The sequence below is a fragment of the Phyllobates terribilis genome, unplaced genomic scaffold (assembly GCF_046119375.1).
Source record: "Phyllobates terribilis strain yellow unplaced genomic scaffold, ASM4611937v1 Scaffold_11__3_contigs__length_659146591, whole genome shotgun sequence".
Taxonomy (NCBI): Eukaryota; Metazoa; Chordata; class Amphibia; order Anura; family Dendrobatidae; genus Phyllobates; species Phyllobates terribilis.
In genome coordinates, this window is record NW_027362771.1 from 608,492,002 (window position 1) to 608,519,420 (window position 27,419).

The window sequence follows — 27,419 nt, forward strand, 5'->3', positions numbered from 1 at the left end:
AGAGAACACAGAAGCAAAACAGGAATTTAAAAGTTCAGTCTTCTCAACATCATTATTGACCACTTTACCCTTTTCATCCTTTAAAAATCCTATAGCATCTTTGGCTTTTCTTTAACTTTTGACTTACTTCCAAAATCCTTTCTTATTGCTTTTGGTCTCTCTTGCAAGCCTCACTTCATTACTGGCTTTAGCTCTTCTAACGCTAGCCCACCTTTCCCTGCAGACAGCATTATATTCTTCTTTAGATATGAACCCTTCTTTTCATTTGATATTCATTTCTTTGTTCCTTTTTAGCAAGCTTTTAAGTTCAGTATTCAGCCATCCTGGTCTCCATAAATGCTTTCCATTCTTCCTTCTTTTCGGGATTGTTACTGATTGTGCAGTGAGAATTAAATTTAGCAAAATCTCCCATCTTTCCTGGACATTTCTTTCCTTTAGAACATCCTACCTTTCCTTACTTTTTACTGAGTCCATTAAAAACTGTCTTTCTACAGTCCAATCTTAAAATCTCAGTTTTCGCAGGTTTTCCTCCTTTTGTAGTTCAAAATTATAGGATAGCATGATCGCTGCCTCCTAAGTTCTCAACCCCCTTTACTTCCTCAACCATTTCCTAATTTTTGGTAAAAATTTGATCCAAATAAATAATGGCAGTGGTGGGATTTGAAGCAACGCCTCCAGAGAGTCTAGAGCCTAAACCCAGCACCTTAGACCACTCGGCCACGCTACCTCTTACATATGTTTAAAGTTATTTATATCAGAAGTTTGCTTTTGATGTAAGTGGCAGAAAATATTTTATATCCAATATGACAAAAAGACAAATGTTATTATGCAACAGCAACGTAATTATCAGGGAATTGTTTGTACATTGACTTTGGGGCACCATTTTACAAAACATATGACTTGTATCCAGATATTTAACTAATCTTTCCTCTGTTGGCTCATCCGCTAATTTTTAGATATCACTGAATTAGGTGGTATAGATTATTTGCTATGATCTCCCACATACAGGACACTCAAACATGAAGGATTCCTACACCCCTGCCTGTACGTAACAGATAATCAGAAGCAGCAGCAAGGAAGACATTATACAGCAGTGCAGAGCAGTGTAGCTATGAATCCATCACTAGGGTGACTTACTGGAAAGCAGCAGAAGCAGCATGGCTCTGTTTATGTTTGCTAACGCTAGCCCACCTTTCCCAGCAGACAGCATTATATTCTTCTTTAGATATGAACACTTCTTTTCATTTGATATTCATTTCTTTGTTCCTTTTTAGCAAGCTTTTAAGTTCAGTATTCAGCCATCCTGGTCTCCATAAATGCTTTCCATTCTTCCTTCTTTTTGGGATTGTTACTGATTGTGCAGTGAGAATTTAATTTAGCAAAATCTCCCATCCTTCCTGGACATTTCTTTCCTTAAGAACATCCTACTTTTCCTTCCTTTTTACTGAGTCCATTAAAAACTGCCTTTCTACAGTCCAATCTTAAAATCTCAGTTTTCGCAGGTTTTCCACCTTTTGTAGTTCAAAAGTATAGGATAAAATTACCGCTGCTTCCTAAATTCTCAACCCCCTATACTTCCTCAACTCTTTCCTAATTTTTGGTAAAAAATAGATCAAAATAAATAATGGCAGGGGTGGGATTTGAACCCACGCCTCCAGAGAGACTGGAGCATTAATCCAGTGGCTTAGACCGCTTGGCCACGCTACCTCATACGGATGTTCAAACTTATTTAAATTAGATATTTGCTAATGATATAAGTGGCAGAAAACATTGTATATCTAATTAGACAAAAATACAAATGTTATTATGCATGAGCAACGTAATTATCAGGGATTTGTTTGTACATTGACTCTGGGGCACCATTTTGCAAAACATATGACTTGTATCCAGATATTTAACTAATCTTTCCTCTGCTGGCTCAACCGCTAATTTTTAGATATCACTGAATTAGGTGGTATAGATTACTTGCTATGATCTACCACATACAGGACACTCAAACATGAAGGATTCCTACACCCCTGCCTGTACGTAACAGATAATCAGATGCAGCAGCACGGAAGACATTATACAGCAGTGCAGAGCAGTGTAGCTATGAATCCATCACTAGGGTGACTTACTGGAAAGCAGCAGAAGCAGCATGTCTCTGTTTATGTTTGCTAATCACTCTGCTCATCCTGTATTGATAATCCTAAAAAGGCAGCAGGGATATGAGCTAGCAGTTAGACTTCATTTGACCAAGATTGATTTTGGCAAATTTTGAGAATCGTTGATCATTGATTGAACTGACATCGATGTAACATAGATGGTAAATTATGTAATTAATTCTGATCCCTAAAGCCAACATGACTATTCATATACCGTATTGTTATGTATGACTTGCTCACATGTTCCTTTTCTTCTACAGCACAGTGAAGATCACTTGATGTTACATTTGCTTTCTTAGAGAACACAGAAGCAAAACAGGAATTTAAAAGTTCAGTCTTCTCAACATCATTATTGACCACTTTACCCTTTTCATCCTTTAAAAATCCTATAGCATCTTTGGCTTTCTTTAACTTTTGACTTACTTACAAAATCCTTTCTTATTGCTTTTGGTCTCTCTTGCAAGCCTCACTTCATTACTGGCTTTAGCTCTTCTAACGCTAGCCCACCTTTCCCTGCAGACAGCATTATATTCTTCTTTAGATATGAACCCTTCTTTTCATTTGATATTCATTTCTTTGTTCCTTTTTAGCAAGCTTTTAAGTTCAGTATTCAGCCATCCTGGTCTCCATAAATGCTTTCCATTCTATCTTCTTTTTGGGATTGTTACTGATTGTGCAGTGAGAATTTAATTTAGCAAAATCCCCCATCCTTCCTGGACATTTCTTTCCTTTAGAACATCCTATTTTTCCTTCCTTTTTACTGAGTCCATTAAAAACTGCTTTTCTACAGTCCAATCTTAAAATCTCAGTTTTCGCAGGTTTTCCACCTTTTGTAGTTCAAAAGTATAGGATAAAATTACTGCTGCCTCCTAAATTCTCAACCCCCTATACTTCCTCAACTGTTTCCTAATTTTTGGTAAAAATTAGATCCAAATAAATAATGGCAGCAGTGGGATTTGAACCCACGCCTCCAGAGAGACTGGAGCATTAATCCAGTGGCTTAGACCGCTTGGCCACGCTACCTCATACGGATGTTCAAACTTATTTAAATTAGATATTTGCTAATGATATAAGTGGCAGAAAACATTGTATATCTAATTAGACAAAAATACAAATGTTATTATGCATGAGCAACGTAATTATCAGGGATTTGTTTGTACATTGACTCTGGGGCACCATTTTGCAAAACATATGACTTGTATCCAGATATTTAACTAATCTTTCCTCTGCTGGCTCAACCGCTAATTTTTAGATATCACTGAATTAGGTGGTATAGATTACTTGCTATGATCTACCACATACAGGACACTCAAACATGAAGGATTCCTACACCCCTGCCTGTACGTAACAGATAATCAGATGCAGCAGCACGGAAGACATTATACAGCAGTGCAGAGCAGTGTAGCTATGAATCCATCACTAGGGTGACTTACTGGAAAGCAGCAGAAGCAGCATGGCTCTGTTTATGTTTGCTAATCACTCTGCTCATCCTGTATTGATAATCCTAAAAAGGCAGCAGGGATATGAGCTAGCAGTTAGACTTCATTTGACCAAGATTGATTTTGGCAAATTTTGAGAATCGTTGATCATTGATTGAACTGACATCGAAGTAACATAGATGGTAAATTATGTAATTAATTCTGATCCCTAAAGCCAACATGACTATTCATATACCGTATTGTTATGTATGACTTGCTCACATGTTCCTTTTCTTCTACAGCACAGTGAAGATCACTTGATGTTACATTTGCTTTCTTAGAGAACACAGAAGCAAAACAGGAATTTAAAAGTTCAGTCTTCTCAACATCATTATTGACCACTTTACCCTTTTCATCCTTTAAAAATCCTATAGCATCTTTGGCTTTCTTTAACTTTTGACTTACTTACAAAATCCTTTCTTATTGCTTTTGGTCTCTCTTGCAAGCCTCACTTCATTACTGGCTTTAGCTCTTCTAACGCTAGCCCACCTTTCCCTGCAGACAGCATTATATTCTTCTTTAGATATGAACCCTTCTTTTCATTTGATATTCATTTCTTTGTTCCTTTTTAGCAAGCTTTTAAGTTCAGTATTCAGCCATCCTGGTCTCCATAAATGCTTTCCATTCTATCTTCTTTTTGGGATTGTTACTGATTGTGCAGTGAGAATTTAATTTAGCAAAATCCCCCATCCTTCCTGGACATTTCTTTCCTTTAGAACATCCTATTTTTCCTTCCTTTTTACTGAGTCCATTAAAAACTGCTTTTCTACAGTCCAATCTTAAAATCTCAGTTTTCGCAGGTTTTCCACCTTTTGTAGTTCAAAAGTATAGGATAAAATTACTGCTGCCTCCTAAATTCTCAACCCCCTATACTTCCTCAACTGTTTCCTAATTTTTGGTAAAAATTAGATCCAAATAAATAATGGCAGCAGTGGGATTTGAACCCACGCCTCCAGAGAGACTGGAGCCTTAATCCAGCGCCTTAGACCGCTCGGCCACGCTACATCATACGGATGTTCAAACTTATTTAAATCAGAAATTTGCTAATGATATAAGTTGCGGAAAACAATGTATATCTAATTAGACAAAAATACAAATGTTATTATGCATGAGCAATGCAATTATCAGGGATTTGTTTATACATTGACTCTGGGGCACCATTTTGCAAAACATATGACTTGTATCCAGATATTTAACTAATCTTTGCTCTGTTGGCTCAACCGCTAATTTTTAGATATCACTGAATTAGGTGGTATAGATTACTTGCTATGATCTCCCATATACAGGACACTCAAACATGAAGGATTCCTACACCCCTGCCTGTACGTAACAGATAATCAGAAGCAGCAGCAAGGAAGACATTATACAGCAGTGCAGAGCATTGTAGCTATGAGTTCATCAATAGGTTGACTTACTGGATAGCAGCAGAAGCAGCATGGCTCTGTTTATGTTTGCTAATCACTCTACTCATCCTGTATTGATAATCCTAAAAAGGCAGCAGGGATATGAGCTAGCAGTTAGACTTCTTTTGACCAAGATTGATTTTGGCAAATTTTGAGAATGGTTGATCATTGATTGAACTGACATGGATGTAACATAGATGGTAAATTATGTAGTTAATTCTGATGCCTAAAGCCAACATGACTATTCATATGCCGTATTGTTATGTATGACTTGCTCACATGTTCCTTTTCTTCTACAGCACAGTGAAGATCACTTGATGTTACATTTGCTTTCTTAGAGAACACAGAAGCAAAACAGGAATTTAAAAGTTCAGTCTTCTCAACATCATTATTGACCACTTTACCCTTTTCATCCTTTAAAAATCCTATAGCATCTTTGGCTTTTCTTTAACTTTTGACTTACTTCCAAAATCCTTTCTTATTGCTTTTGGTCTCTCTTACAAGCCTCACTTCATTACTGGCTTTAGCTCTTCTAACGCTAGCCCACCTTTCCCTGGAGACAGCATTATATTCTTCTTTAGATAAGAACCCTTCTTTTCATTTGATATTCATTTCTTTGTTCCTTTTTAGCAAGCTTTTAAGTTCAGTATTCAGCCATCCTGGTCTCCATAAATGCTTTCCATTCTTCCTTCTTTTCGGGATTGTTACTGATTGTGCAGTGAGAATTAAATTTAGCAAAATCTCCCATCTTTCCTGGACATTTCTTTCCTTTAGAACATCCTACCTTTCCTTACTTTTTACTGAGTCCATTAAAAACTGTCTTTCTACAGTCCAATCTTAAAATCTCAGTTTTCGCAGGTTTTCCTCCTTTTGTAGTTCAAAATTATAAGATAGCATGATCGCTGCCTCCTAAGTTCTCAACCCCCTTTACTTCCTCAACCGTTTCCTAATTTTTGGTAAAAATTTGATCCAAATAAATAATGGCAGCGGTGGGATTTGAACCAACACCTCCAGAGAGACTAGAGCCTAAATCCAGCGCCTTAGACCGCTCGGCCACACTACCTCTTACATATGTTTAAAGTTATTTATATCAGAAGTTTACTTTTGATGTAAGTGGCAGAAAATATTTTATATCCAATATGACAAAAAGACAAATGTTATTATGCAACAGCAACGTAATTATCAGGGAATTGTTTGTACATTGACTTTGGGGCACCATTTTACAAAACATATGACTTGTATCCAGATATTTAACTAATCTTTCCTCTGTTGGCTCATCCGCTAATTTTTAGATATCACTGAATTAGGTGGTATAGATTACTTGCTATGATCTCCCACATACAGGACACTCAAACATGAAGGATTACTATACCCCTGCCTGTACGTAACAGATAATCAGAAGCAGCAGCAAGGAAGACATTATACAGCAGTGCAGAGCAGTGTAGCTATGAATCCATCACTAGGGTGATTTACTGGAAAGCAGCAGAAGCAGCATGGCTCTGTTTATGTTTGCTAATCACTCTACTCATCCTGTATTGATAATCCTAAAAAGGCAGCAGGGATATGAGCTAGCAGTTAGACTTCTTTTGACCAAGATTGATTTTGGCAAATTTTGAGAATGGTTGATCATTGATTGAACTGACATGGATGTAACATAGATGGTAAATTATGTAGTTAATTCTGATGCCTAAAGCCAACATGACTATTCATATGCCGTATTGTTATGTATGACTTGCTCACATGTTCCTTTTCTTCTACAGCACAGTGAAGATCACTTGATGTTACATTTGCTTTCTTAGAGAACACAGAAGCAAAACAGGAATTTAAAAGTTCAGTCTTCTCAACATCATTATTGACCACTTTACCCTTTTCATCCTTTAAAAATCCTATAGCATCTTTGGCTTTTCTTTAACTTTTGACTTACTTCCAAAATCCTTTCTTATTGCTTTTGGTCTCTCTTACAAGCCTCACTTCATTACTGGCTTTAGCTCTTCTAACGCTAGCCCACCTTTCCCTGGAGACAGCATTATATTCTTCTTTAGATAAGAACCCTTCTTTTCATTTGATATTCATTTCTTTGTTCCTTTTTAGCAAGCTTTTAAGTTCAGTATTCAGCCATCCTGGTCTCCATAAATGCTTTCCATTCTTCCTTCTTTTCGGGATTGTTACTGATTGTGCAGTGAGAATTAAATTTAGCAAAATCTCCCATCTTTCCTGGACATTTCTTTCCTTTAGAACATCCTACCTTTCCTTACTTTTTACTGAGTCCATTAAAAACTGTCTTTCTACAGTCCAATCTTAAAATCTCAGTTTTCGCAGGTTTTCCTCCTTTTGTAGTTCAAATTTATAGGATAGCATGATCGCTGCCTCCTAAGTTCTCAACCCCCTTTACTTCCTCAACCGTTTCCTAATTTTTGGTAAAAATTTGATCCAAATAATTAATGGCAGCGGTGAGATTTGAACCAACACCTCCAGAGAGACTAGAGCCTAAATCCAGCGCCTTAGACCGCTCGGCCACGCTACCTCTTACATATGTTTAAAGTTATTTATATCAGAAGTTTACTTTTGATGTAAGTGGCAGAAAATATTTTATATCCAATATGACAAAAAGACAAATGTTATTATGCAACAGCAACGTAATTATCAGGGAATTGTTTGTACATTGACTTTGGGGCACCATTTTACAAAACATATGACTTGTATCCAGATATTTAACTAATCTTTCCTCTGTTGTCTCATCCGCTAATTTTTAGATATCACTGAATTAGGTGGTATAGATTATTTGCTATGATCTCCCACATACAGGACACTTAAACATGAAGGATTCCTATACCCCTGCCTGTACGTAACAGATAATCAGAAGCAGCAGCAAGGAAGACATTATACAGCAGTGCAGAGCAGTGTAGCTATGAATCCATCACTAGGGTGATTTACTGGAAAGCAGCAGAAGCAGCATGGCTCTGTTTATGTTTGCTAATCAATCTACTCATCCTGTATTGATAATCCTAAAAGGCAGCAGGGATATGAGCTAGCAGTTAGACTTCTTTTGACCAAAATTGATTTTGGCAAATTTTGAGAATGGTTGATCATTGATTGAACTGACATGGATGTAACATAGATGGTAAATTATGTAATTAATTCTGATGCCTAAAGCCAACATGACTATTCACATGCTGTATTCATACGTATGACTTGCTCACATGTTTCTTTTCTTCTACAGCACAGTGAAGATCACTTGATGTTACATTTAGTTTCTTAGAGAACACAGATGCCAAATAGGAAATTAAAGGTTCAGTCTTCTCAACATCATTATTGACCACTTTACCCTTTTCATCTTTTAAAAATCCTAAAGCATCTTTGGCTTTTCTTTAACTTTTGATTTACTTCCAAAATCCTTTCTTATTGCTTTTGGTCTCTCTTGCAAGCCTCAATTCATTACTGGCTTTAGATCTTCTAATGCTAGCCCAGCTTTCCCTGCAGACAGCATTATATTCTTTAGATATGAACCCTTCTTTTCATTTGATATTCATTTCTTTTTTCCTTTTTAGCAAGCTTTTCATTTCAGTATTTAGCCATCCTGGTCTCCATAAATGCTTTCCATTCTTGCTTCTTTTCGGGATTGTTACTGATTGTGCAGTGAGAATTTAATTTAGCAAAATCTCCCATCCTTCCTGGACATTTCTTTCCTTTATAACATTCTACCTTTCCTTCCTTTTTACTGAGTCCATTAAAAACTGCCTTTCTACAGTCCAATCTTAAAATCTTAGTTTTCACAGGTTTTCCACCTTTTGTAGTTCAAAAGTATAGGATAGAATTAACGCTGCCTCCTAAATTCTCAATCCCCTTTACTTCCTCAACTGTTTTCTATTTTTTGGTAAAAATTAGATCCAAATAAATGATGGTGGCGGTGGGATTTGAACCCAAGCCTCCAGAGAGACTGAAGCCTAAATCCAGCACCTTAGACTGCTCGGCCACGCTACCTCTTACATATGTTTAATGTTATATATATCAAAAGTTTGCTTTTGATGTAAGTGGCAGAAAATATTTTATATCCAATAATACAAAAAGACAAATGTTATTATGTATGAGCAACGTAATTATCAGGGATTTGTTTGTACATTGACTCTGGGGCAACATTTTACAAAACATATGACTTGTATCCAGATATTTAACTAATCTTTCCTCTGTTGGCTCATCCGCTAATTTTTAGATATCACTGAATTAGGTGGTATAGATTACTTGCTATGATCTCCCATACACAGGACACTCAAACATGAAGGATTCCTACACCCCTGCCTGTACGTAACAGATAATCAGAAGCAGCAGCAAGGAAGACATTATACAGCAGTGCAGAGCATTGTAGCTATGAGTTCATCAATAGGTTGACTTACTGGATAGCAGCAGAAGCAGCATGGCTCTGTTTATGTTTGCTAATCACTCTACTCATCCTGTATTGATAATCCTAAAAAGGCAGCAGGGATATGAGCTAGCAGTTAGACTTCTTTTGACCAAGATTGATTTTGGCACATTTTGAGAATGGTTGATCATTGATTGAACTGACATAGATGTAACATAGATGGTAAATTATGTAAATAATTCTGATGCCTAAAGCCAACATGACTATTCACATGCCGTATTCATACGTATGATTTGCTCACATGTTCCTTTTCTTCTACAGCACAGTGAAGATCACTTGATGTTACAATTACTTTCTTAGAGAACACAGAAGCCAAATAGGAATTTAAAAGTTCAGTCTTCTCAACATCATTATTGACCACTTTACCCTTTTCATCTTTTAAAAATCCTATAGCATCTTTGGCTTTTCTTTAACTTTTGACTTACTTCCAAAATCCTTTCTTATTGCTTTTGGTCTCTCTTGCAAGCCTCAATTCATTACTGGCTTTAGCTCTTCTAACGCTAGCCCAGCTTTCCCTGCAGACAGCATTATATTCTTCTTTCCATTTGATATTCATTTCTTTGTTCCTTTTTAGCAAGCTTTTCAGTTCAGTATTCAGCCATCCTGGTCTCCATAAATGCTTTCCATTCTTCCTTCTTTTCGGGATTGTTACTGATTGTGCAGTGAGAATTAAATTTAGCAAAATCTCCCATCTTTCCTGGACATTTCTTTTCTTTAGAACATCCTACCTTTCCTTACTTTTTACTGAGTCCATTAAAAACTGCCTTTCTACAGTCCAATCTTAAAATCTCAGTTTTCGCAGGTTTTCCTCCTTTTGTAGTTCAAAATTATAAGATAGCATGATCGCTGCCTCCTAAGTTCTCAACCCCCTTTACTTCCTCAACCGTTTCCTAATTTTTGGTAAAAATTTGATCCAAATAAAAAATGGCAGTGGTGGGATTTGAACCAACGCCTCCAGAGAGTCTAAAGCCTAAACCCAACGCCTTAGACCGCTCGGCCACACTACCTCTTACATATGTTTAAAGTTATTTATATCAGAAGTTTGCTTTTGATGTAAGTGGCAGAAAATATTTTATATCCAATATGACAAAAAGACAAATGTTATTATGCAACAGCAACGTAATTATCAGGGAATTGTTTGTACATTGACTTTGGGGCACCATTTTACAAAACATATGACTTGTATCCAGATATTTAACTAATCTTTCCTCTGTTGGCTCATCCGCTAATTTTTAGATATCACTGAATTAGGTGGTATAGATTATTTGCTATGATCTCCCACATACAGGACACTCAAACATGAAGGATTCCTACACCCCTGCCTGTACGTAACAGATAAACAGAAGCAGCAGAAAGGAAGACATTATACAGCAGTGCAGAGCAGTGTAGCTATGAATCCATCACTAGGGTGACTTACTGGAAAGCAGCAGAAGCAGCATGTCTCTGTTTATGTTTGCTACCGCTAGCCCACCTTTCCCAGCAGACAGAATTATATCCTTCTTTAGATATGAACACTTCTTTTCATTTGATATTCATTTCTTTGTTCCTTTTTAGCAAGCTTTTAAGTTCAGTATTCAGCCATCCTGGTCTCCATAAATGCTTTCCATTCTTCCTTCTTTTTGGGATTGTTACTGATTGTGCAGTGAGAATTTAATTTAGCAAAATCTCCCATCCTTCCTGGACATTTCTTTCCTTTAGAACATCCTACTTTTCCTTCTTTTTTACTGAGTCCATTAAAAACTGCCTTTCTACAGTCCAATCTTAAAATCTCAGTTTTCGCAGGTTTTCCACCTTTTGTAGTTCAAAAGTATAGGATAAAATTACCGCTGCCTCCTAAATTCTCAACCCCCTATACTTCCTCAACTGTTTCCTAATTTTTGGTAAAAATTAGATCAAAATAAATAATGGCAGCGGTGGGATTTGAACCCACGCCTCCATAGAGACTGGAGCCTTAATCCAGCGCCTTAGACCGCTTGGCCACGCTACCTCACACGGTTATTCAAACTTATTTAAATTAGATATTTGCTAATGATATAAGTGGCAGAAAACATTGTATATCTAATTAGACAAAAATACAAATGTTATTATGCCTGAGCAACGTAATTATCAGGGATTTGTTTGTACATTGACTCTGGGGCACCATTTTGCAAAACATATGACTTGTATCCAGATATTTAACTAATCTTTCCTCTGTTGGCTCAACCGCTAATTTTTAGATATCACTGAATTAGGTGGTATAGATTACTTGCTATTATCTACCACATACAGGACACTCAAACATGAAGGATTCCTACACCCCAGCCTGTACGTAACAGATAATCAGAAGCAGCAGCAAGGAAGACATTATACAGCAGTGCAGAGCAGTGTAGCTATGAATCCATCACTAGGGTGACTTACTGGAAAGCAGCAGAAGCAGCATGGCTCTGTTTATGTTTGCTAATCACTCTGCTCATCCTGTATTGATAATCCTAAAAAGGCAGCAGGGATATGAGCTAGCAGTTAGACTTCATTTGACCAAGATTGATTTTGGCAAATTTTGAGAATCGCTGATCATTGATTGAACTGACATCGATGTAACATAGATGGTAAATTATGTAATTAATTCTGATGCCTAAAGCCAACATGACTATTCATATGCCATATTGTTATGTATGACTTGCTCACATGTTCCTTTTCTTCTACAGCACAGTGAAGATCACTTGATGTTACATTTGCTTTCTTAGAGAACACAGAAGCAAAACAGGAATTTAAAAGTTCAGTCTTCTCAACATCATTATTGACCACTTTACCCTTTTCATCCTTTAAAAATCCTATAGCATCTTTGGCTTTTCTTTAACTTTTGACTTACTTCCAAAATCCTTTCTTATTGCTTTTGGTCTCTCTTGCAAGCCTCACTTCATTACTGGCTTTAGCTCTTCTAACGCTAGCCCACCTTTCCCTGCAGACAGCATTATATTCTTCTTTAGATATGAACCCTTCTTTTCATTTGATATTCATTTCTTTGTTCCTTTTTAGCAAGCTTTTAAGTTCAGTATTCAGCCATCCTGGTCTCCATAAATGCTTTCCATTCTTCCTTCTTTTTGGGATTGTTACTGATTGTGCAGTGAGAATTTAATTTAGCAAAATCTCCCATCCTTCCTGGACATTTCTTTCCTTTAGAACATCCTACTTTTCCTTCCTTTTTACTGAGTCCATTAAAAACTGCCTTTCTACAGTCCAATCTTAAAATCTCAGTTTTCACAGGTTTTCCACCTTTTTTAGTTCAAAAGTATAGGATAGAATTACCGCTGTCTCCTAAATTCTCAATCCCCTTTACTTCCTCAACTGTTTCCTAATTTTTGGTAAAAATTAGATCCAAATAAATAATGTCAGCTGGGGGATTTGAACCCACGCTTCCAGAGAGACTGGAGCCTTAATCCAGCGCCTTAGACCGCTCAGCCACGCTACCTCATACGGATGTTCAAACTTATTTAAATCAGAAATTTGCTAATGATATAAGTTGCAGAAAACATTGTATAACTAATTAGACAAAAATACAAATGTTATTATGCATGAGCAACGCAGTTATCAGGGATTTGTTTGTACATTGACTCTGGGGCACCATTTTACAAAACATATGACTTGTATCCAGATATTTAACTAATCTTTCCTCTGTTGGCTCAACCGCTAATTTTTAGATATCACTGAATTAGGTGGTATAGATTACTTGCTATGATCTCCCACATACAGGACACTCAAACATGAAGGATTCCTACACCCCAGCCTGTACGTAACAGATAATCAGAAGCAGCAGCAAAGAAGACATTATACAGCAGTGCAGAGCAGTGTAGCTATGAATCCATCACTAGTGTGACTTACTGGAAAGCAGCAGAAGCAGCATGGCTCTGTTTATGTTTGCTAATCACTCTGCTCATCCTGTATTGATAATCCTAAAAAGGCAGCAGGGATATGAGCTAGCAGTTAGACTTCATTTGACCAAGATTGATTTTGGCAAATTTTGAGAATCGTTGATCATTGATTGAACTGACATCGATGTACCATAGATGGTAAATTATGTAATTAATTCTGATGCCTAAAGCCAACATGACTATTCATATGCCGTATTGTTTTGTTTGACTTGCTCACATGTTCCTTTTCTTCTACAGCACAGTGAAGATCACTTGATGTTACATTTGCTTTCTTAGAGAACACAGAAGCAAAACAGGAATTTAAAAGTTCAGTCTTCTCAACATCATTATTGACCACTTTACCCTTTTCATCCTTTAAAAATCCTATAGCATCTTTGGCTTTTCTTTAACTTTAGACTTACTTCCAAAATCCTTTCTTATTGCTTTTGGTCTCTCTTGCAAGCCTCACTTCATTACTGGCTTTAGCTCTTCTAATGCTAGCCCAGCTTTCCCTGCAGACAGCATTATATTCTTTAGATATGAACCCTTCTTTTCATTTGATATTCATTTCTTTTTTCCTTTTTAGCAAGCTTTTCATTTCAGTATTTAGCCATCCTGGTCTCCATAAATGCTTTCCATTCTTCCTTTTTTTCGGGATTGTTACTGATTGTGCAGTGAGAATTTAATTTAGCAAAATCTCCCATCCTTCCTGGACATTTCTTTCCTTTATAACATTCTATCTTTCCTTCCTTTTTACTGAGTCCATTAAAAACTGCCTTTCTACAGTCCAATCTTAAAATCTTAGTTTTCACAGGTTTTCCACCTTTTGTAGTTCAAAAGTATAGGATAGAATTAACGCTGCCTCCTAAATTCTCAATCCCCTTTACTTCCTCAACTGTTTCCTAATTTTTGGTAAAAATTAGATCCAAATAAATAATGGCTGCGATGGGATTTGAACCCATGCCTCCAGAGAGACTGGAGACTTAATCCAGCGCCTTAGACCGCTCGGCCACACTACCTCATATGGAAGTTCAAACTTATTTAAATCAGAAATTTGCTAATGATATAAGTGGCAGAAAACATTGTATATCTAATTAGACAAAAATACAAATGTTATTATGCATGAGCAACGTAGTTATCAGGGATTTGTTTTTACATTGACTCTGGGGCACCATTTTGCAAAACATATGACTTGTCTCCAGATATTTAACTAATCTTTCCTCTGTTGGCTCATCGGCTAATTTTTAGATATCACTGAATTAGGTGGTATATATTACTTGCTATGATCTCCCACATACAGGACACTCAAACATGAAGGATTCCTACACCCCTGCCTGTACGTAACAGATAATCAGAAGCAGCAGCAAGTAAGACATTATACAGCAGTGCAGAGCAGTGTAGCTATGATTTCATCACTAGGGTGACTTACTGGAAAGCAGCAGAAGCAGCATGGCTCTGTGTATGTTTGCTAATCACTGTGCTCATCCTGTATTGATAATCCTCAAAAGGCAGCAGGGATATGAGCTAGCAGTTAGACCTCATTTGACCAAGATTGATTTTGGCAAATTTTGAGAATGGTTGATCATCGATTGAACTGACATGGATTTAACATAGATGGTAAATTATGTAATTAATTCTTATGCCTAAAGCTAACATGAACACTCATATGCAGTATTCATACGTATGACTTTTTCAAATGTTCCTTTTCTTCTACAGCACATTGAAGATCACTTGATGTTACATTTGCTTTCTTAGAGAACAGAGAAGCCAAATAGGAATTTAATAGTTCAGTCTTCTCAACATCATTATTGACCACATTACCCTTTTCATCTTTTAAAAATCCTATAGCATCTTTGGCTTTTCTTTAACTTTTGACTTACTTCCAAAATCCTTTCTTATTGCTTTTGGTCTCTCTTGCAAGCCTCAATTCATTACTGGCTTTAGCTCTTCTAACGCTAGCCCAGCTTTCCCTGCAGACAGCATTATATTCTTCTTTAGATATGAACCCTTCTTTCCATTTGATACTCATTTCTTTGTTCCTTTTCAGCAAGCTTTTAAGTTCAGTATTCAGCCTTCCTGGTCTCAATAAATGCTTTCCATTCTTCCTTCTTTTCGGGATTGTTACTGATTGTGCAGTGAGAATTAAATTTAGCAAAATCTCCCATCTTTCCTGGACATTTCTTTCCTTTAGAACATCCTACCTTTCCTTACTTTTTACTGAGACCATTAAAAACTGTCTTTCTACAGTCCAATCTTAAAATCTCAGTTTTCGCAGGTTTTCCTCCTTTTGTAGTTCAAAATTATAGGATAGCATGATCGCTGCCTCCTAAGTTCTCAACCCCCTTTACATCCTCAACCGTTTCCTAATTTTTGGTAAAAATTTGATCCAAATAAATAATGGCAGTGGTGGGATTTGAACCCACGCCTCCAAAGAGACTGAAGCCTAAATCCAGCGCCTTAGGCCGCTCGGCCACGCTACCTCTTACATATGTTTGAAGTTATTTATATTAGAAGTTTGCTTTTGATGTAAGTGGCAGAAAATATTTTATATCCAATATGACAAAAAGACAAATGTTATTATGCAACAGCAACGTAATTATCAGGGAATTGTTTGTACATTGACTTTGGGGCACCATTTTACAAAACATATGACTTGTATCCAGATATTTAACTAATCTTTCCTCTGTTGGCTCATCCGCTAATTTTTAGATATCACTGAATTAGGTGGTATAGATTATTTGCTATGATCTCCCACATACAGGACACTCAAACATGAAGGATTCCTACACCCCTGCCTGTACGTAACAGATAATCAGAAGCAGCAGCAAGGAAGACATTATACAGCAGTGCAGAGCAGTGTAGCTATGAATCCATCACTAGGGTTACTTACTGGAAAGCAGCAGAAGCAGCATCGCTCTGTTTATGTTTGCTAATCACTCTACTCATCCTGTATTGATAATCCTAAAAGGCAGCAGGGATATGAGCTAGCAGTTAGACTTCTTTTGACCAAGATTGATTTTGGCAAATTTTGTGAATGGTTGATCATTGATTGAACTGACATGGATGTAACATAGATGGTAAATTATGTAATTAATTCTGATGCCTAAAGCCAACATGACTATTCACATGCTGTATTCATACGTGTGACTTGCTCACATGTTCCTTTTCTTCTACAGCACAGTGAAGATCACTTGATGTTACATTTACTTTCTTAGAGAACACAGAAGCCAAATAGGAAATTAAAAGTTCAGTCTTCTCAACATCATTATTGACCACTTTACCCTTTTCATCTTTTAAAAATCCTAAAGCATCTTTGGCTTTTCTTTAACTTTTGACTTACTTCCAAAATCCTTTCTTATTGCTTTTGGTCTCTCTTGCAAGCCTCAATTCATTACTGGCTTTAGCTCTTCTAATGCTAGCCCAGCTTTCCCTGCAGACAGCATTATATTCTTCTTTCCATTTGATATTCATTTCTTTGTTCCTTTTTAGCAAGCATTTAAGTTCAGTATTCAGCCATCCTGGTCTCCATAAATGCTTTCCATTCTTCCTTCTTTTCGGGATTGTTACTGATTGTGCTGTGAGAATTTAATTTAGCAAAATCTCCCATCCTTCCTGGACATTACTTTCCTTTAGAACATCCTACCTTTCCTTCCTTTTTACTGAGTCCATTAAAAACTGTCTTTCTACAGTCCAATCTTAAAATCTCAGTTTTCGCAGGTTTTCCTCCTTTTGTAGTTCAAAAGTATACGATAGAATTACCGCTGCTTCCTAAAATCTCTATCCCCTTTACTTCCTCAACTGTTTCCTAATTTTTGGTAAAAATTAGATCCAAATAAATGATGGCGGTGGTGGGCTTTGAACCCAAGCCTCCAGAGAGACTGAAGCCTAAATCCTGCACCTTAGACTGATCGGCCACGCTACCTCTTACATATGTTTAATGTTATTTATATCAAAAGTTTGCTTTTGATGTAAGTGGCAGAAAATATTTTATATCCAATAATACAAAATGACAAATGTTATTATGTATGAGCAACGTAATTATCAGGGATTTGTTTGTACATTGACTCTGGGGCACCATTTTACAAAACATATGACTTGTATCCAGATATTTAACTAATCTTTCCTCTGTTGGCTCATCCGCTAATTTTTACATATCACTGAATTAGGTGGTATAGATTACTTGCTATGATCTCCCATATACAGGACACTCAAACATGAAGAATTCCTACACCCCTGCCTGTACGTAACAGATAATCAGAAGCAGCAGCAAGGAAGACATTATACAGCAGTGCAGAGCAGTGTAGCTATGAGTTCATCAATAGGTTGACTTACTGGATAGCAGCAGAAGCAGCATGGCTCTGTTTATGTTTGCTAATCACTCTACTCATCCTGTATTGATAATCCTAAGAAGGCAGCAGGGATATGAGCTAGCAGTTAGACTTCATTTGACCAAGATTGATTTTGGCAAATTTTGAGAATCGTTGATCATTGATTGAACTGACATCGATGTAACATAGATGGTAAATTATGTAATTAATTCTGATGCCTAAAGCCAACATGACTATTCATATGCCGTATTGTTATGTATGACTTGCTCACATGTTCCTTTTCTTCTACAGCACAGTGAAGATCACTTGATGTTACATTTGCTTTCTTAGAGAACACAGAAGCAAATCAGGAATTTAAAAGTTCAGTCTTCTCAACATCATTATTGACCACTTTACCCTTTTCATCCTTTAAAAATCCTATAGCATCTTTGGCTTTTCTTTAACTTTTGACTTACTTCCAAAATCCTTTCTTATTGCCTTTGGTCTCTCTTGCAAGCCTCACTTCATTACTGGCTTTAGCTCTTCTAACGCTAGCACACCTTTCCCTGCAGACAGCATTATATTCTACTTTAGATATGAACCCTTCTTTTCATTTGATATTCATTTCTTTGTTCCTTTTTAGCAAGCTTTTAAGTTTTGTATTCAGCCATCCTGGTCTCCATAAATGCTTTCCATTCTTCCTTCTTTTTGGGATTGTTACTGATTGTGCAGTGAGAATTTAATTTAGCAAAATCTCCCATCCTTCCTGGACATTTCTTTCCTTTAGAACATCCTACTTTTCCTTCCTTTTTACTGAGTCCATTAAAAACTGCCTTTCTACAGTCCAATCTTAAAATCTCAGTTTTCGCAGGTTTTCCACCTTTTGTAGTTCAAAAGTATAGGATAGAATTACCGCTGTCTCCTAAATTCTCAATCCCCTTTACTTCCTCAAGTGTTTCCTAATTTTTGGTAAAAATTAGATCCAAATAAATAATGGCAGCGGTGGGATTTGAACCCACGCCTCCAGAGAGACTGGAACCTTAATCCAGCACCTTAGACCGCTCAGCCACGCTACCTCATACGGATGTTCAAACTTATTTAAATCAGATATTTGCTAATGATATAAGTCGCAGAAAACATTGTATATCTAATTAGACAAAAATACAAATGTTATTATGCATGAGCAACGAAATTATTAGGGATTTGATTGTACATTGACTCTGGGGCACCATTTTGCAAAACATATGACTTGTATCCAGATATTTAACTAATCTTTACTCTGTTGGCTCAATTGCTAATTTTTAGATATCACTGAATTAGGTGGTATAGATTACTTGCTATTATCTCCCACATACAGGACACTCAAACATGAAGGATTCCTACACCCCTGCCTGTACGTAACAGATAATCAGAAGCAGCAGCAAGGAAAACATTATACAGCAGTGCAGAGCAGTGTAGCTATGAATCCATCACTTGGGTGACTTACTGGAAAGCAGCAGAAGCAGCATGGCTCTGTTTATGTTTGCTAATCACTCTACTCATCCTGTATTGATAATCCTAAAAAGGCAGCAGGGATATGAGCTAGAAGTTAGACTTCATTTGACCAAGATTGATATTGGCAAATTTTGAGAATCGTTGATCATTGATTGAACTGACATAGATGTAACATAGATGGTAAATTATGTAATTAATTCTGATGCCTAAAGCCAACATGACTATTCATATGCCGTATTCTTATGTATGACTTGCTCACATGTTCCTTTTCTTCTACAGCACAATGAAGATCACTTGATGTTACATTTGCTTTCTTAGCGAACACAGAAGCAAAACAGGAATTTAAAAGTTCAGTCTTCTCAACATCATTATTGACCACTTTCCCCTTTTCATCCTTTATAAATCCTATAGCATCTTTGGCTTTTCTTTAACTTTTGACTTACTTCCAAATTCCTTTCTTATTGCTTTTGGTCTCTCTTGCAAGCCTCACTTCATTACTGGCTTTAGCTCTTCTAACGCTAGCCCAACTTTCCCTGCAGACAGCATTATATTCTTCTTTAGATATGAACCCTTCTTTACATTTGATATTCATTTCTTTGTTGGTTTTTAGCAAGCTTTTAAGTTCAGAATTCAGACATCCTGGTCTCCATAAATGCTTTCCATTCTTCCTTCTTTTTGGGATTGTTACTGATTGTGCAGTGAGAATTTAATTTAGCAAAATCCCCCATCCTTCCTGGACATTTCTTTCCTTTAGAACATCCTATTTTTCCTTCCTTTTTACTGAGTCAATTAAAAACTGCCTTTCTACAGTCCAATCTTAAAATCTCAGTTTTCGCAGGTTTTCCACCTTTTGTAGTTCAAAAGTATAGGATAAAATTACTGCTGCCTCCTAAATTCTCAACCCCGTATACTTCCTCAACTGTTTCCTAATTTTTGGTAAAAATTAGATCCAAATAAATAATGGCAGCGTTGGGATTTGAACCCACGCCTCCACAGAGACTGGAGCCTTAATCCAGCGCCTTAGACCGCTCGGCCACGCTACCTCATACGGATGGATGAACTTATTTAAATCAGAAATTTGCTAATGATATAAGTTGCGGAAAACATAGTATAACTAATTAGACAAAAATACAAATGTTATTATGCATGAGCAACGCAATTATCATGGATTTGTTTGTACATTGACTCTGGGGCACCATTTTGCAAAACATATGACTTGTATCTAGAGATGAGCGTTGTTGTACTCGAACTGTTCGCCAATCTCAAATTCGAGCTGTTTTGGGCGGTGTTCGAGCCGTTCGGCGAACACGAACAATTTGATAAAAATTCGGCTGTTCGAGGTTATGTTCGACAACTGTTCGTGCACCAAAATCATAACTGGATTTTTTCTCAGTAATGATGAAAATTAATGTTAATACGCAGTTTGAGTGTACAGCGGGGTGGGCGGAGGGGCAGGGGATGGATCTCTGCAGGAACAATGAAGATCTCCATTTTTTTTTCTCTTTCCCGCATTTGCAGTGGGGAGGTGCAATCTGTCAGCCTATCAGCAGCGCACACACGGAGCGAAGTGCTTTTTTTCACACAAGCAAGGGCATGTGTCATTGGCAGTGTATGTCACATGTCCTTGCCCTATAAGACCAAGCCATTTTCCCCATCGCCACCATTTTCTCACTGCTGCAGCTGCGTTTTAGACGGCACCGCTGTTGCTTTGTGCGCTATACCTTGTTAATTTCAAGCCAATTTTCGCACAAATATACAGATAGCTTGGGAGTAGGGAATAGTTGTGATTGCAGTCCTTTTAAGGACTAGGTTGCAGCATTTCCTATGACTTTTATCAGGGAGGTCTGTGCTCTTAAATAGATAGGTTGTGGGAGTAAAGACTAATTGTAATTGGAGTCCTTTTCAGGACTAGGTTACATCAGTTCCTATCAGTTTTTGCCAGGCAGGTCTGTGCCAGTGCTGTGCAAGTTTTTTTCACAGCATTTGGCTGAATCTAGCAAAGCTAATCCTTTTTGGCCTAATGCAGAGTGTGTTAGTCAGTGGAGTAGCCTATCTGTGCTGCAAGATATACCACCTGTGTATAGAATACCAATTTTTTTACTGCACCTAGTGAAGTAAAATCTTTTGGGCATAGCATCATTCTATTAGTCCATCTATACTGACCTCCATCAGGTTGCAAATTAAAACTAATTTTTATCTGCATCTACAGTCCTCTGAAAAAATATTTGGGCTTCTAGCTGTGTGTGGGACTTGTTGTATTAGTCCATCTATACTGACCTCCATCAGGTTGCAAACTGAATATATTTTTTTCTGAATCTACCTCTGAAAAAATATTTGGGCTTCTAGCTGTGTGTGGGACTTGTTGTATTAGTCCATCTATACTGACCTCCATCAGGTTGCAAATTAAAAATAATTTGTATCTGCATCTACAGTACCTCTGAAAAAATATTTGGGCTTCTAGCTGTGAGTGGAACTTGTTGTATTAGTCCATCTATACTGACCTCCATCAGGTTGCAAATTAAAAATAATTTGTATCTGCATCTACAGTATCTCTGAAAAAATATTTGGGCTTCTAGCTGTGTGTGGGACTTGTTGTATTAGTCCATCTATACTGACCTCCATCAGGTTGCAAACTGAATATATTTTTTTCTGCATCTACCTCTGAAAAAATATTTGGGCTTCTAGCTGTGTGTGGGACTTGTTGTATTAGTCCATCTATACTGACCTCCATCAGGTTGCAAATTAAAAATAATTTGTATCTGCATCTACAGTACCTCTGAAAAAATATTTGGGCTTCTAGCTGTGTGTGGGACTTGTTGTATTAGTCCATCTATACTGACCTCCATCAGGTTGCAAACTGAATATATTTTTTTCTGCATCTACCTCTGAAAAAATATTTGGGCTTCTAGCTGTGTGTGGGACTTGTTGTATTAGTCCATCTATACTGACCTCCATCAGGTTGCAAATTAAAAATAATTTGTATCTGCATCTACAGTACCTCTGAAAAAATATTTGGGCTTCTAGCTGTGTGTGGGACTTGTTGTATTAGTCCATCTATACTGACCTCCATCAGGTTGCAAACTGAATATATTTTTTTCTGCATCTACCTCTGAAAAAATATTGGGCTTCTAGCTGTGTGTGGGTCTTGTTCTATTAATCCATCTATACTGACCTCCATCAGGTTGCAAACTGAATATAATTTTTTTCTGCATCTTGCTCTGAAAAAATATTTGGCCTTCTAGCAGTGTGTCGGACTTTCTCTATTAGTCCATCTATACTGACCTCCATCAGGTTGCAAATTAAAAATAATTTTTATCTGCATCTACAGTACATCTGAAAAAATATTTGGGCTTCTAGCTGTGTGTGGGACTTGTTGTATTAGTCCATCTATACTGACCTCCATCAGGTTGCAAATTAAAAATAATTTGTATCTGCATCTACAGTACCTCTGAAAAAATATTTGGGCTTCTAGCTGTGTGTGGGACTTGTTGTATTAGTCCATCTATACTGACCTCCATCAGGTTGCAAACTGAATATATTTTTTTCTGCATCTACCTCTGAAAAAATGTTTGGCCTTCTAGCAGTGTGTGGGACTTGTTGTATTAGTCCATCTATACTGACCTCCATCAGGTTGCAAACTGAATATAATTTTTTTCTGCATCTACATCTGAAAAAATATTTGGCCTTGTAGCTGTGTGTCGGACTTTCTCTATTAGTCCATCTATACTGACCTCCATCAGGTTGCAAACTGAATATATTTTTTTCTGCATCTAACCCAGCCAATAGTTTTGGCCTAATACCACAGTTTGGCCACTCAGCTCTGCTCGGTTACCATCCATTTTTTTTTTGTGCAAACAACTATAGAGTTGTGAATTAGTTAACCACCAAAATGAGTGGAAAAAGGCCTGCTGCTGGTGGAAAGGGGAATAGGCGTGTTGGGAAGGGGAAAAAAGGTTGTGTCCGTGGGGTAGGTGTTAAAGCAACAGTAACATCTGCAGAAGAAAGACCATCTTCCAGCCAAACTAAAATGTCTACTTCTTTTAGCGGACAATGTGATAAGATCCCTTTCTTACGGCCACGCCAATCGCTACAAATTCCAGATGAGGCACAAAAACAGCAGGTGCTTCAACGGATATCAAGTGCTCCTTTAAGTGGGCTCTCCTCCACATCAACTTCAACATCACAAATGCTCCAGTCCTCAAAGGTGTCACCCAAATCGCACTTGCTTCCTCACAGCTCCCAAATCTCCAGCTGCCCGTCTGAGTATGAGGTAGAACAGATGGTTGAGTCTGCAGAGCTGTTTACTCATACTATAGCCTGGGAATCAGAGGTCGACTCCAGCGCTTCTGTGAATCCAGACGAGGAAATGATCTGCACTGATGCCCAGAATCTTTATGAGTCGGATCCAGGACCAGACGCAGAAGGTTCTGACCATAATGTAGACCCTCTTTCCCAAACTGTAACTCCTGTTGGTGGAGACAATGAGGAAGACGATGATAAGACTCAAATACCTGATTGGAGCGACAACTTTAGTTTTTTGTCAGGGCAGGAACATGTTGGCTCTGAGGACGACGAGTGTGATAACACACAGGGTGATGATGATGAGGTTGGAGATCCCACTTACTGTCAACCCACAGTCAGCCAAGAGATGAGGTCAGCAGAGGAGGTGGAGGAAGATGCTAGTGACGACGAGGTCAGGTTGCGCCTTCCTGGACAGAGACGTAGTACTGGAAGCATGTCAACAACTGCATCCTCAAACACAACTCTGCCTCTCACCACAAGTCGTGGTGGCTCTTCAGGTCGCATGGGTGCTAAGCCTTGCATAGCCTGGGCATTTTTTCAGATCGATAAAGATGACCCAACTCGTGTTATCTGTAACATTTGTCAGCAAAAGCTAAGTAGAGGCCAAAAAATACATAGTTTGAGTACTTCATGCATGAACCGGCACATGGACATGAAGCATAAGTTTCAGTGGGAAGCTCAGTGTGCTACAATGCGGCCTAGCCGGCCGGGCCAACCACCGTCTGCCATATCTTGTGCATCCGCGGCCTCTTCATCCTCTGTGACTGGGGGGACAGCAGTCACACCTGCTTTGGGGCGCAGACCTGCCACCTCTTTACCCGCAACAGCCAGCGTGATTGGCAGGTCATCATTTTCTTTGGAGGTGGTAACAGCAGCTGGTGTTGAGCACTGTCCGACATCGATAGCACCACCTTTGGATCAAGGCAACCTAACATGTCCGCCTGCATCTTCCTCACAGACCGGCAGTTTGCCGGGGACACCCTTATCAACCCCGTCTAAGCACAATAGCCAGCCCTCGGTCCCTCAGATGTGGACAAGTAAAAGACCATATCCTCCTAGCCATGAGAAAGCTAAGAGGTTGAATTTCACCATCTGCAAGCTCTTGGCTACAGAAATGCTGCCTTTCCGCCTGGTGGACACAGAGGATTTTCGAGACCTTATGTCCGTCGCAGTGCCCCAGTACCAAATGCCCAGTCGGCACTACTTCTCAAAGAAAGGTGTGCCTGCGCTCCACCAGCATGTCGCACACAACATCACCGCTTCTTTGAGAAACTCTGTGTGTGACAGGGTGCATTTCACCACAGACACTTGGACGAGTAGGCATGGACAGGGGCGTTACATGTCGCTGACTGGGCACTGGGTAACTATGGTGACAGCAGGACAAGGGGCTGCTGTCCAAGTCTTGCCGTCCCCACGAGTTGTGCGTCAATCCTCTTTATGTCAAAGTTCCTCCACTGCTTCTGCCTCCTCAACCTCCTCTCGGTCTTCCACCTGCACCCAAAGCCTGTCTGGTCATGCCACAAGCTTTCTAACTGCGCAGAAGGGATCCTGCACACCTCCTTACTATGCTGGCAGTAGGGCTCAACGTCATCAGGCGGTTTTTACATTGAAATGTCTGGGAAATGTGAGTCACACAGCTGAGGAGTTGTGGTCAGCTCTGGAGAACCAATTTCATGAATGGTTGTCTCCACTGGACCTGAAACCAGGGAAGGCCATGTGCGACAATGCTGCAAACCTGGGTGCGGCCCTTCGCCGGGGCAATGTCACACATGTGCCTTGTATGGCTCACGTGTTGAACCTGGTTGTCCAGCAATTTTTAGCCCACTATCCCAGACTAGATGGCCTTCTGCAGAGGGCACGGTCGCTGTGTGCTCACTTCCGCCGTTCGCATCCCGCAGCTCAGCGACTTACATCTCTACAGAAGTCATTGGGCCTGCCACTTCACCGGCTAAAATGCGATGTGCCTACCCGGTGGAATTCAACTCTGCACATGTTGCAGCGACTGTGGCAGCACCGACAAGCCCTGGTGCAATACGTTCTGACATATAGCCTGGGCCAACGAGATTCAGAGGTGGGGCAAATCACGCTGGAGGAGTGGTCTCAGATCAGGGACCTATGCACCCTTCTGCACAGTTTTGAAATGGCGACGAAGATGTTTAGTGCTGACGATGCCATTATCAGCATGACTATTCCGGTGATTTACATGCTGGAGCACATGTTAAAGAGAATTTGGAGTCAGGTGGTGGCACAAGAGGAGGTGGAGGAAGTAGAGGAGGAGGAGTTGTATGCGGAAGGGCTAACATCTGCAAGGTCAAGACGGTCGGCAGCACCAAGGCGGCAGGCATGTGAGGGTGGGGGAGATGGTTTTACCAGGGCGCATGGTAGCAGCCAAACTAGTGAGGAAGGTGCAGGAGCCCAGGAAGAAGTGGAGGACGAACTGATGGAAGACTCATCAGATGAGGGAGACCTTGATCACATTTCTGTTGTGCGAGGTTGGGGGGAGAGGACAGAGGAAGGAAGCATGATTGTTACCTCGCCACCAACACAACAGGGACTTGGTGCTCCTGGATGCGCAACACACATGAGTGCCTTCTTGCTGCACTACCTGCAACATGACCCTCGAATTGTGAGAATTAGAAATAATCCTGACTACTGGGTTGCCACACTGTTAGATCCCCGGTACAAAAGTAAATTTGCAGAAATTATTCCTGCCATAGAAAGGGATGCACGCATGCAGGAGTATCAGCAGAGACTGTTGCAGAATCTTACATGTGCTTTTCCACAAAATACCAGTGGTGCACGTAGTGAATCTCACAGTTCCAACTTGCCAACCGTGGGACCGTCAAGTGTTCAGCACTCAAACCGTAACAGAACCACAGTATCTGGTGGTAACATCAATTTTGCGGAATCATTTCACCACTTTTTTAGCCCATCCTTTGCAAGGCCACAGGAGACAAGAAGTCTGACACATAGTCAACGCCTAGAGACGATGGTACAGGAGTATCTCCAAGTAAACATTGAAGCCACGACTGTGTCACTGGACCCTTGCTCTTTTTGGGCTTCCAATCTGGATAAATGGCCGGAGCTAGCCACTTACGCCTTGGAGATCTTGTCATGCCCCGCAGCCAGCGTTCTGTCTGAACGTGTGTTCAGCGCTGCTGGTGGTGTGCTGACAGATAAGCGCACGCGGCTCTCCACTGATAATGTAGACAGACTCACGTTCATAAAGATGAACAAATCATGGATCTGAAACGACTTTTCTACCCCTGTGTCATCCTGGGGAGAGTAAAAGCTTGATGATTGTTTAAAATCACCCTACCAACCGTTTTAAGCTTTCAAATTACTAATCATGTTTATCTGTATCTTGACTGGAAAATAATTTGGGCTTTGTAGCAGTGTGCAGCACTGATCCTATTAGGCCATCTATAATAAGCTCCACCAGATTTAAAATTAAAAATAATTTTTGGCTGCATCTAGCCCGGAAAATAATTTTGGGGCTCCGAGATGCGCAAGACACATAAGTGCCTTCTTGCTGCACTACCTGCAGCATGACCCTCATATTGTCAGAATTCGAAGTAATCATGACCAGCATGAGATGGTGCATTATCATGCAGAAAAATGATCTTGCTGTGAAATACACGGTTCTTCTTCTTGAACCATGGCAGGAAGTGCTGTTTGAGAAAATCCACATACATTATGGAGTTCATCTTTAGCGCCTTCAGGGATCCTAAAGGGGCCGAAAATCTCTCTCCCCATGATTCCAGCCCAAAACATTACTCCACCTCCTCCTTGTTGGCGCTGTAGCCGTGTTTGCGTGGGGTGTCCATCAACCAGCCATCCTCCACTCCATCCATCTGGACCATCGAGCGCTGCACGGCACTCATCCGTGAACAAAACAGTTTTGAAATCAGTCTTCATGTAATGTTTGGCCCACTGGAGCCGTTTCTGCTTGTGTGAAGAGGATAGAGGAGGTCGACAGGATGGCGT

At 39.1% G+C, this 27,419-nt stretch overlaps 8 non-coding genes across 8 annotated transcripts; all 8 read right to left on the bottom strand.

Annotated features, from left to right (window-relative positions):
• Positions 1-3,085: 3,085 nt before the first annotated feature.
• Positions 3,086-3,167, bottom strand: TRNAI-AAU (transfer RNA isoleucine (anticodon AAU)). Its single transcript has one exon. It is a non-coding gene; the product is annotated as a tRNA-Ile (tRNA).
• A 1,378-nt stretch (positions 3,168-4,545) lies between these two features.
• TRNAL-AAG (transfer RNA leucine (anticodon AAG)) lies at positions 4,546-4,627 on the bottom strand. Its single transcript has one exon. It is a non-coding gene; the product is annotated as a tRNA-Leu (tRNA).
• Positions 4,628-6,006: 1,379 nt separating this feature from the next.
• On the bottom strand, positions 6,007-6,088 carry TRNAL-UAG (transfer RNA leucine (anticodon UAG)). Its single transcript has one exon. It is a non-coding gene; the product is annotated as a tRNA-Leu (tRNA).
• Positions 6,089-11,347: 5,259 nt separating this feature from the next.
• Positions 11,348-11,429, bottom strand: TRNAL-AAG (transfer RNA leucine (anticodon AAG)). The gene has a single exon. It is a non-coding gene; the product is annotated as a tRNA-Leu (tRNA).
• Positions 11,430-14,266: 2,837 nt separating this feature from the next.
• TRNAL-AAG (transfer RNA leucine (anticodon AAG)) lies at positions 14,267-14,348 on the bottom strand. Its single transcript has one exon. It is a non-coding gene; the product is annotated as a tRNA-Leu (tRNA).
• A 1,379-nt stretch (positions 14,349-15,727) lies between these two features.
• Positions 15,728-15,809, bottom strand: TRNAL-UAG (transfer RNA leucine (anticodon UAG)). Its single transcript has one exon. It is a non-coding gene; the product is annotated as a tRNA-Leu (tRNA).
• A 2,821-nt stretch (positions 15,810-18,630) lies between these two features.
• Positions 18,631-18,712, bottom strand: TRNAL-AAG (transfer RNA leucine (anticodon AAG)). Its single transcript has one exon. It is a non-coding gene; the product is annotated as a tRNA-Leu (tRNA).
• Positions 18,713-20,091: 1,379 nt separating this feature from the next.
• On the bottom strand, positions 20,092-20,173 carry TRNAL-AAG (transfer RNA leucine (anticodon AAG)). Its single transcript has one exon. It is a non-coding gene; the product is annotated as a tRNA-Leu (tRNA).
• Positions 20,174-27,419: the final 7,246 nt, after the last annotated feature.